Source organism: Eptatretus burgeri, chromosome 3 (assembly GCF_056783735.1).
Source record: "Eptatretus burgeri isolate ZD-2024b chromosome 3, Ebu_testis_v1, whole genome shotgun sequence".
NCBI lineage: Eukaryota > Metazoa > Chordata > Myxini > Myxiniformes > Myxinidae > Eptatretus > Eptatretus burgeri.
Genome location: NC_140963.1, coordinates 74,818,120 through 74,828,119, shown reverse-complemented (window position 1 = coordinate 74,828,119; position 10,000 = coordinate 74,818,120). Strand labels below are relative to the sequence as shown.

The following is a 10,000-nucleotide window of genomic DNA, read 5'->3' as shown; positions in this document are numbered from 1 at the left end:
TAATATCAAACCTTGAAAAGCACATCCGCGGGGCCCCAGAAATATTCCTGGCAAGTTTCAATCAGATCGGACCGTCGATCGTGCAAAATAAAAAAAATAAAAAATAAACATTAATTGTGACATTCGTGATGTCATAGCACCGTGTCTTGTCATTGGTCGACAGATAAATGGCCGTAACTTGGGAACTACTCATCTGATCGATATCAAACCTCGAAAAGGCACATCCGCGGGTCCCCGGCAATATTCCTGGCAAGTTTCAATGAGATCGGACTGGCAGTCGTCGAGAAACAGCGGTTGCAGACAGACAGACAGACACACAGAGATTGCTGGAATTATATATTGAAATATATATATATATATATATATATATATATATATATATATATATATATATATATTTATATATATATATATATATATATATATATATATATTTATATATATATATATATATTTATATATATATATATATATATATTTATATATATATATATATATATATATATATATATATATATATTTATATATATATATATTTATATATATATATATATTTATATATATATATATATTTATATATATATATATTTATATTTATATATATATATATATATATATATATATATATATATATATACACACATACATATACATATATACACACATATATATATATATATATATATATATATATATATATATATATATATATATATATATATATATATATATATATATACGTTCATATATATGCATACATATACATTTATACTGTCACTTTGCTGACAGGTATATTAAGTGTGGGGGGGGGCAGGGAGTAAGAAGGAGGGGAGGGAGAGGGGAGAGTAATGAGGGAGAAAGAGGAGGGAGGGAGAGGGGAGAGAGATGAGGGAGAGGACGAGGGAGAAAGAGGAGGGAGGGAGACCGAAGAGGAGTGAGGGAGTGAGGAGGGGTGGGGGAAGGGAAGACAGCGTGAAGGGAGGGCATGGGAAGGGCAATGGAAGGAAGCATGAGGGAAGTACAAGGTAAGGCAGTGTAAGGGGAGGGTTCATCTGAACATAACCGCAGTCTCACCATCCGGATGACAGGTACACTCAGGGGGGGGGGAGAAAAAGAGGGGGGAAGGAGCGAGGAAGGCGAGGGGAGCAAGGACGGGTGGGGAGTGAAGAAGGAGGGGGGAGTAAAGAGGGGTGGGGGAAGTAAAGGCAGCGTGATGGAAGGGCAAGAGAAAGCAGCGTAAATGGAGGGCATGGGAAGGCAGCGTGCAGGTATGGCATGGGATGGGCAAGGGAAGGCAGCATGAGGGAAGGGCAAGGTATGGCAGTGTCAGGGGAGGGTCTGTCTGGACATTACCACAGTCTCACCATCAGGACGACAGGTACAATAAGTGGAGGGGGTGAGAAAAAATGAGGGGGGAAAAAGAGGGGAGGAGGAGCAAGGAAGGAGGAAGGAGAGGGAAGCGAGGAGGGGTGGGGGAAGAGAAGGTAGTATGAGGGGAGGGCAAGGTAAGGTGTGTGAGGGGAGGGTTCATACAGAAATAACTACTGTCCAGACACATATGGAGATGACCACCGCCCAGACATTACCACTTTCTGGATACATGCGGAGATAACCACCATTCAAATATATGAGGAGATAACTCCCATCCAAATACATGTGGAGATAACCACCATCCAAATACATGTGGAGATAACCACCATCCAGGCATAACTACTGTCCAGATACATTCGGAAACAGAGAGAGGGTGGGGGTGGAGAGACAGAGGGAGAAGGGAGAGAAATGGGAAGTGGAGGAGAGGGGAGGGGAGGAAAGGGGAGGATAGTGGGGGGGGGAGGAGGATTCCAGCAGGTTTGACATTGTTTAATAGCACACATATTGATGATTCACCCTTCCTGTGAAACAAGATAATGACAGTTTATAGCTGGGTCAGGGTTTGAACCCAGGCGAGACAGCTTAGACCGAACATGTGCACCTCTCAGCTTTCCTACCTCCGGTATCGAAACACAATATTGCCAAAGATGCTTGAAGAACACACGCCAATGGAAAATCAGTGATTCGGCCATCCATTCATCCATTGGGACCCTACTCTGTGAAGAGTGTTGGTGCTATCTAAGCAGTCTACTTGGCTATTGGGCACAATCATGGACGGGTCGCAAACTCCGACACACGATACCAGCAAGGTGGCACTCATTTTGCCGACCTCAGAAGGATGACGGGCAGAGTCAACTCCACCTGCTATTAATTCAACAGCTGAGTGCGACTTGAACTCAAGATCCATGGATCCCAAGCCCACCAGCATAACCATTAAGCCAACACCAGGCATATTTTGCCATAGAGTTGTATTCGATTTTCTCTTGTTGATTCTGTTTCTGAATTTGTTCGTAAAATGTGTAAAAAGCTTAGGCTATCTACAAATAATTGTGGTACATGGTATGATGAGGTTGTGGAAATTGTGGATAACAGAATCGAGTTTTTTGGTAGGCAAGGCTTGTTTTCCCAGGATAGGTCAAGCCCATTTTTGAGTAAGCTTAATGTTCATAAGGATATTCAGGATCTGCATAATCAGTATGTTATAGCTCTGGCAGATGAGGCAGTTAATTTTGTGGTAGTTTGTTAAAAGTTTACATGGTGGTTTTATTAAAGGAGTGAGGTATTGATGTGGTCACCTTTACGAGTATAGGAAATAGCACATATGTTCTCTGTCAAAAGCCCCTCAAAGACATTATAGATGAGCATTAGGAAGTTTTGAGTAATAATTTTAAATTTAAATGTGAAGAGGTAAATTTATGTATTCCCCGTTTTTTATGCATCCCTAAGCTTCACAAAAAACAATATAAGTTTAGGTTTATAGCAGGAGCTGGGAAATGCACTTTTAAACAATCGTCAGTTATGGTCAACTCAGGTTTACCAGTAGTGAAGGAGCAATCAGAAAATATTGTTTCGAAATTAGTAAGAATTTGGGTATTATCACTTTCTGGAGTATTAGTTCCACCATATATCATTTTTAGATAGGATTGGATCCTTCAATGTTAAAACCATTGATGTTTTTCTTTTTTCTACTTTATATACAAATTTGGATTTAGCACTGGTTAAGGATGCATACTTTAGTGTTATTGATACAGTTTTTATCTCTGATAATAATTTTTATGCAGCAGATTTAACAAGTTATTCTATTCTCAGAAAAAAATATATGGGTTTTAATTGTTCTGACCAGAAAAATTTAAAGATGCTGTTAATTTTATGTTGTTAAACACTTTTGTATCTATTGGTGGGAAAATATTTCAACAAATAAAGGCATTCCAATGGGAGGGAACTGTAGCCCCCCCCCCCCCATTAGTGGACATTTTCCTTGTTTATTGTGAGTTTTCATTTGTTCAGAAGTTGATGAAGGAGAAGAAGTAAGGCTGAGCTAAAATGTTATCTTCTTCATGTCGTTATAATGATGATATTTGTGTGATTACGTATAAGTTCTTTGATAGGCTCATTCATGGGATTTATCCAGAAAGCCTAATAGATGATCAGAGTAGTAAAGATTATAGTGTGGTGGCATATCTGGATGTGTTAGTTAGAGTTGGTAATAATTGTTTTAATACAAACATGTATCATAAAGTTGACTATTTTAGTCTTCCTGTTGTCTTGTATACTTTTCCGTCGAGTAATGTACCAGTTAAGATAGGCTAGAATGTGTTTTCATCTCAGCTTATTGCGTTTGCTAGAATTTGTTCCGTTAAGGATGATTTTGTGGCTTGTGCGAAGAAGATGTATTCCATTATATTGGAGAGGGGTTATTGTGCTAAGAGTTTGATTAGGTCATGTGAGAAGGCTTTTAGACATCATTGAAAAATCTTGATGAAGTTTGGTTGGCTTTTGTGCAAACAGGCTCCCGTAACATTGGACGTTGTGTGAAATAATTAGAAATAATGGGTATAAATATGTATTTTTTTTCATTCATGAAGGAAACCGGAAATGTGCCATTTATGTTTCCCGGAAATGGATCTTCAGTATAAACTGGCAAACACCACCGTCACTTCGCTGATGGAAATACTGAGGGAGGGGGAAGAGAGGGGAGAGGGAGAGCGGTGGGGAGAGAGAGAGGTAGAGAGAGAGGTAGAGAGAGAGAGGTAGAGAGAGAGGTAGAGAGAGATTGCTGTGGGAGGAGGATGCTGCACTATATTGGGAGGGGGTAAAGCAAGGAGGATATCGGCAATTTTTCAGGAATTGGCAGGTTGGAGTCAGTGTGTATACCGACTTCAGTGTGTACTGTATACAACCCAAAAACCCTGAGTAGCTTTCACCGAGAAAAAAACGTTACATATATCGAGATGTTTCAGGGATATGTTTACAAACATTAATTGTTATAAACAGCTATGTCTGACGGGTGGGAAAAGATTTGGCTCGGTAATTTAGAAAACACGTAAATGTGGCAAACGGCTCAGAAATGGGGTTATGTCACAACTTGCTCAGGACGACGGAGCAAGAACCACTCGCTCAGGTCGACGGAGATCGAAACACTATAACTATATATATATATATATATATATATATATATATATATATATATATATATATAGAGAGAGAGAGAGAGAGAGAGAGAGAGAGAGAGAGAGAGAGAGAGAGAGAGAGAGAGAGAGAGAGAGAGAGAGAGAGAGAGAGAGAGAGAGAGAACGAACGAACCATGGCCTTGCTTGCTTAAAATAAATGGGTGTGTAGGATTAGTTATAAGACTCGTTTTTAGCTCGGCTGTTCGAAGAATAGAGCGCTATAGCGACACCCCCGGCATGAACGTGAGCGTGACAATGTTAAAGTTTTTGCTGCAAGTTATTTAGAAGCTTGCCATTCATTTAATATGTGTGCTAGGATGCTGATATTTGGCAGGGAGGTTCCTTTGGGGTATACTATTGATGTAGTGAAGTTGAAATTAAAAAATAATTTCAGTTTTAAAAAAAATTTTGACCTGTTTTGAACTTAACTTTTTTGTAGCACATCAACGTTAAAGTTTTTTTCCTTTCTAATGTTTTTATCTGCCACACTATTTTTTACTGATTGCAATATACAAATACATATATTGCTTTAAAATTATTTAGATCAGACCACTACAATGCTTTATAAAAAATATTATTAGACGTCTTTTAAAAACGATAAATGTATAAACAGGCGAGCATTGGGTGGCTTTGACACCAACTCTCTTATCTGGTCTTTTTAAATTATCAGATTTCACTCCAGATTTCCACACTTACTTAGTTCGGACAATATCCTATCCTCAAAGCCGAAAAAATATTTCGATGAAATACTTACATTAGTCGGTGAGAGTAGATCGTGGAAAATTGTATCATATATAATGCATGATATAGCTCCAAGCTCCTAATCTGAAACCTAAGGCACTTATAAAAGTGATGTACCCAGCGATTCGGAGCGATGATGAACAGGGCTCTGTTGGACTCATAGGTGTGTGTGTGTGTGTGTGTGTGTGTGTGTGTGTGTGTGTGTGTGTGTGTGTGTGTGTGTGTGTGTGTGCGCGTCACGCGTGTCTCCTCCTCCAGAACTCCAAAGCCATATGAAACCTAACATCCTGAAACTTTGCATGCAGACGAAGAAAACTCCAAGGAAGTGCATGTGTGAAAATTGTGTGTATGGTTTAATGAAAAAACACATTTTGAAGATAATCAACAGCCTTATTTAATTACGTCCCTGATCAGATCCATCCTGCGTCACCACTCTCCATGGGGTCTTGAGGAATATCCCAGGTAACCTCGCTGAGGTGTGAAGGCGCCATGTTTTATTTTTAGCCTGCTCACCCATGCCTTGACTTGGAACAGGCCGCAACAATTTCTTCATGTTAAAGTTTTTTTGTTTTGTTTTTTCTACTTTCTTCACTCATCTATCTATAATTCCAGCTGTGTGTGTGTGTGTGTGTGTGTGTGTGTGTGTGTGTGTGTGTGTGTGTGTGTGTGTGTGTGTGTGTGTGTGTGTGGGTGTGTGTGTGTGTGTGTGTGTGTGTGTGTGTGTGTGTGTGTGTGTGTGTGTGTGTGTGTGTGTGTGTGTGTGCGCGCGTGTGTGTGCGTGTGTGTGACCGCTGTTTCTCGACAACCACTGGTCCGATCTAATTGAAACTTGCCAGGTATGTTGCTGGGGACCTGAGTATGTGCCTTTTCAAGGTTTGATATTAATCGGACCAGTGGTTCCCAAGTTATGGCCATTTATTTTCCAAACCAATGACAGGACACGTTGCTGCGTAGGCGTGGCTGATGGGGAAAGGGCGCCTTAGTTACCAATGACAGGACACGTTGCTTGGCGTTTTGCACCCACAGTATTTATCTTCTATCTATCTCTATCTATAATTCCAGCAATCTCTGTTTGTTTTGTCTTTCAAAAGGTTTGAAATTAATGGGACAAGTGGTTCCCAAGTTATGGCAAAGTTAGAGCACGTTCCCCATTACGGGTTACAACGTACGGACTTCCGGATAGTGATAACTTACTGTATTCTAATAATTTCTTGATTTCTTGTGCACATTTATAGATGAACACAATGCCCCAATCCAGTCGTCGTTTACGAGAGCGAAGGAATGGCCTGTGTGGTTGTTTGAAAGTTGTTTTATTTTTTGTATTTTTTGCACGTACGGCCACGCACGTACGAGCATGCGAGAGCGAAGGAAAGCGGTTTGAGTTTGTTTGTTTTTTTTGCATGTATGGCCGCGCACGTACGGGCACGCGAGAGTGAAGGAATGGCCTGTGTGTTTGTTGTTTCTGGCACGCGGTTTGAAAGTTTTTTTTTTTGTTTTTTTTGAACGTACGGCTACGCACGTACTGGCACGCAAGAGCAAAGGAACGGCCTATGTGGTTGTTGTTTCTGGCACGAAGTTTTAAAGTTTTTTTTTTAATTATTATTATTTTTTTGCACGTACGGGCACGTGAGAGCGAAGGAACGACCTGTGTGGTTGTTGTTTCTGGCACGCGGTTTGAAAGTTTTTTATATTTTTATTTTTAATTTTTTGCACGTACGGGCACACGCTAGTATTATCAAATGCCTGTTCATCACAGTTTTGAATCACTGGGTACATTGGTTTTGTAAATGCTGTAGGTATATCATCGAATGCATATGATACAATTTTCAACGATCTGCTCGCTCGGACTAATATATATATATATATATATATATATATATATATATATATATATATATATATATATATATATATATATATATATATATATATATATATATATATATATATATATATATATATATACACACACACACATATGTACATATTGTTGCAGCCATGGGTACCGAGACACCAGCTTCTCACTCAGGGGGATTAATCCCTTTTGTCCTTGGAAGAGCCGGACTTGGGGCCACTGCTCACAATTAACGTTGTGGTATGGTGGGTTGTTTGAGAACCACGAACGCCACCCAATCAACCACGAGTTCCAGTGTCCACTGTGTAATTATTCCATTTAACTCGAGGTCACATGGTTACCTGAGCGGGGAGCACGCCCTCGGCAAAGCACAAATATTATCTGATTAGATTTTAATTAGGGCGGCCAGGCGTTTTAATCGCTGGTGCGTGCCGATGATTTTTGGTCGAATCTGTGGTAATTACCTCCCAGTCTATCTCGGTTCGGACAATGCTAGATCAATGGGAGGAAAGGACAAACACGGACAGGTTGGAAATCGACAAATAATTTATTAATAATAAAATAAATAAATAAAGAAAACTTTTTATTTGCTGAGGTAAATAAAGAATGAATTTCAAAGCAAAATCAATCACAATGCCAGGAAAGAGACAAAGAGCAGATGCTTATCGGGGGTTCGACTTACTTGCAGCTAAACACAGACATGGCTACCCAGCAGATCATTCAGGGGGAAGGGGTGGAAGAATCGTCTTCCTCACCAGAATGCCAGTCAATGTATAAAGAGGGCACCGGGATCATCCGTTGTGGGTTTAGACCCTGGTGTTGTTGGTGACCAACCCGTGCCTCACTTGTTGGCGGCGCTGCTCACACCCACACGCTCGCTTGCCCAAGCACTGGGAAGGACGAATTGTCTCGTTGTTGGCGCTGGTTAGACACCCACACGCGCACCACACGCTCGCTTGCTGAATCACTGGGAAGGACGAATTGTCTCGTTGTTGGCGCTGGTTAGACACCCACATGCGCACCACACGCTCGCTTGCTGAATCACTGGGAAGGACGAATTGTCTCGTTGTTGGCGCTGGTTGGACACCCACATGCGCACCACACGCTCGCTTGCTGAATCACTGGGAAGGACGAATTGTCTCGTTGTTGATGCTGGTCAGACACCCACACGCACACCAAATGCTCGCTTGCCCAAGCACTGGGAAGGACGAATTTTTTCGTAGTTGGCGCTGGTCAGACACCCGCTTCTTGCTTGCTTCTCAAGCTTACTTCTCGTTCTCTCCTCCCTCCCTGGCTTTCTTTCGCCCCGCTTTCTTTTGCCTTCATCAGACCGGATTCTGCATTCATATATGCATTCTGTATGCATTCATCAGACCGGATTCTGAAATCCGCAACAATATATACATGTGTGTATATATATATATATATATATATATATATATATATATATATATATATATATATATATATATATATATATATATATGTACAGTCATCCCCCGTTTATCGCGGGGGTTACGTTCCAAACCCCCTCCCCCCCCACCCCCCCCCCCCGCGCGAGAAGTGAAAATCCGCAATGAATGGACGCTTCCCCCAAAAATACCTATTTTTTATAAACGCGGTGTATTAACACGATTGGGTTTGATTTATATCGAGTGATTATTAAACGCTGGGCGGTGTGTAAACACGATTGGGTTTGATTTCTATATTGTGAACTAGCTGAAGTACCCGGTAATACCTGGGAAATTTGCCCTATTTTCCTCATGCTAGTTAGACTGAGGCATTAGTTGTATGGACAAAATTAGGAAGGCTTCTTTTATTCCTCAGATTTATGGAAGGAAGGCTTTATGCTGCCGTAATCCTCAGATAGGTCATAGTTGAAGGCGGCCTTGAGCCACTCAATGTTTGTAGCAGCAGTGGCAACTGTCCTTGATGTCCTGCTAAAACCCGGACCTAGAAAGCTGGAACGTGAGTTTTGTGCTTCTCTCGCCCGTCGGTGTGACGCTCTATTTGCAGTTAGGCAACGCTCTCTCTCTGCAGCCAACTCTGCTTGCCTGTCTCATTCATGAGCAGATATATCAGCAGTAATACGACTCTCTCTCTCTCTCTCTCTCTCTCTCTCTCTCTCTCTCTCTCTCTCTCTCTCTCTCTCTCTCTCTCTCTCTCTCTCTCTCTCTCTCTCTCTCTCTCTCTCTCTCTCTCTCTCTCTCTCTCTCTGCAGCTGACTCCGCTTGCCTGGCTCTTTCATGAGCAGATCTATCAGCAGTTAGCTGTTGCCGTGCGCGTGCAGTTCGAGAATTCAAATAACAGGAGGAGAATGTGTATGTTTAAAAAGTCAACGAATACGAACATTTTGTATTTCAAAAAACCCTAGCGTTTTTAACCATGAAGCCTTTTGTTATGATTAATATGCCGGCACACTATTCGAAAGCAATTTTTTTTTTCTAATGGAAATTTTATTTATTTTATTTATATATTTTTTTTTTGATATAATTTTTTTTCATTTTTATGGAGAGCCACTTAGCGCATCCTGGAGTTGAATGTTAGTTCTATATATGTGTAAAGTTTCATCAAGATCGGTTCACTGGTCTAGGAGCTTATTCGTTACAAAAAAACAGACAGACAGAAGGACTGCCATTTATATAGTAAGATAATAAACGCTGGGCGGTGTATAAACACGATTGGGTTTGATTTCAAAATTGTGAATATTAAACGCTGGGCGGTGTGTAAACACGATTGGGTTTGATTTATATCGAGTGAATATTAAACGGTGGGCGGTGTGTAAACACGATTGGGTTTGATTTATATCGAGTGAATATTAAACGGTGGGTGGTGTATAAACACGATTGGGTTTGATTTATAT

General features: G+C 40.6%; 1 protein-coding gene across 4 annotated transcripts in view; it reads left to right on the top strand.

The window, feature by feature from the left end:
* Positions 1-10,000, top strand: part of LOC147030197 (leucine-rich repeat-containing protein 3-like) — a 95,755-nt gene that overhangs the window by 60,269 nt on the left and 25,486 nt on the right. Inside the window, exon 2 of one of the 4 annotated variants that reach the window (XM_085874007.1) lies at positions 5,541-5,744. The exons of the other annotated variants lie outside the window; for them this stretch is intronic. The gene's annotated coding sequence lies outside the window, so the exon portion shown is untranslated. The remainder of the gene's footprint in view (positions 1-5,540; positions 5,745-10,000) is intronic. 4 annotated transcript variants of the gene reach the window in all.